Source organism: Arachis stenosperma, chromosome 6 (genome assembly GCF_014773155.1).
Source record: "Arachis stenosperma cultivar V10309 chromosome 6, arast.V10309.gnm1.PFL2, whole genome shotgun sequence".
NCBI lineage: Eukaryota > Viridiplantae > Streptophyta > Magnoliopsida > Fabales > Fabaceae > Arachis > Arachis stenosperma.
This window is the reverse complement of record NC_080382.1, coordinates 25,082,165-25,083,609: the sequence shown is the minus strand read 5'-3', so window position 1 is coordinate 25,083,609 and position 1,445 is coordinate 25,082,165. Positions and strand designations below refer to the sequence as shown.

The window sequence follows — 1,445 nt, the reverse complement described above, 5'->3', positions numbered from 1 at the left end:
TTAATGATTTGATTGAACATTTGTTGCCTTTTCTGTTGAGGAAAGGTTTTATGTTTGAATCATATCTTTTCTTGTTAGGCAAGTCATTAAAATCATATCTTTTTAAAAATTGTTTTCAAATCATATCTTCTCAATCACATCTTTTTAAAACCAATCATATCTTCTTAACCACATCTTTTTCAAAATAGTTTTCAATCAAATCTTTTTAATTTCTAATTTCAAAATCTTTTTCAAAAATCACTTGATTTCTTTCTTACTTTTAATTTCGAAAATCAATTAAGTGTTTTTCAAAATGTTTTCAAAATCTTTTTAGTTGAACTTTCGAAAATCTTCTTCCTTCCTCCCACATCCATCTATTTATGGAGTACTACTTCTTCTTAATGCACAATTCGAACTCTATCTAATAAAGTTCGAATTCTTCTTCTCCTTCTTCTTTCTATTTCTCTTTTCCTCTGACACCTTAAGGAATCTCTATACTGTGACATAGAGGATTCCACACTTTCTTGTTCTCTTCTCTTTCATATGAGCAGGAGCAGAGACAAAGGCATTCTTGTTGAAGCTGACCCTGAACCCGAAAGGACCTTGAAGAGAAAGCTAAGAGAAGCCAAAGCACAACTCTCTTTAGAGGACCTGACCGAATTCTTCAAAGAAGAAGAAGACATGGCAGCCGAAAATAACAATAATGCAAACAATGCAAGGAAGGTTCTGGGTGACTTTACTGCACCTACTCCTGATTTTTATGGGAGAAGCATCTCTATCCCTGCCATTGGAGCAAACAACTTTGAGCTTAAGCCTCAATTAGTTTCTCTAATGCAACAGAATTGCAAGTTCCATGGACTTCCAATGGAAGATCCTCATCAGTTCTTAGCTGAATTCTTGCAAATCGGTGACACAGTCAAGACTAATGGGGTTGACCCTGAGGTCTATAGACTGATGCTATTCCCTTTTGCTGTAAGAGACAGAGCTAGAATATGGTTGGACTCTCAACCTAAAGAAAGCCTGGACTCTTGGGAAAAGCTAGTCAATGCCTTCTTGGCAAAGTTCTTTCCACCCCAAAGATGGAGTAAGCTTAGAGTGGAAGTCCAAACCTTCAGACAGAAGGATGGTGAATCCTTCTATGAAGCTTGGGAAAGATACAAACAATTGATCAGAAAATGTCCTTCTGACATGCTTTCTGAATGGAGCATCATAGGTATTTTCTATGATGGTCTCTCTGAACTATCCAAGATGTCTTTGGATAGCTCTGCTGGAGGATCTCTTCATCTGAAGAAGACGCCTACAGAGGCTCAAGAGCTCATTGAAATGGTTGCAAATAACCAATTCATGTACACTTCTGAAAGGAATCCTGTGAACAATGGGACAAGTCAGAAGAAAGGAGTTCTTGAGATTGATGCTCTGAATGCCATTTTGGCTCAGAACAAGATATTGACTCAACAAGTCAATTT

The 1,445-nt window shown here is 37.0% G+C and overlaps 1 non-coding gene across 1 annotated transcript; it reads right to left on the bottom strand.

The window, feature by feature from the left end:
* Positions 1 to 1,065: 1,065 nt before the first annotated feature.
* Positions 1,066 to 1,173, bottom strand: LOC130937057 (small nucleolar RNA R71). Its single transcript, XR_009068293.1, has one exon. It is a non-coding gene; the product is annotated as a small nucleolar RNA R71 (small nucleolar RNA).
* Positions 1,174 to 1,445: the final 272 nt, after the last annotated feature.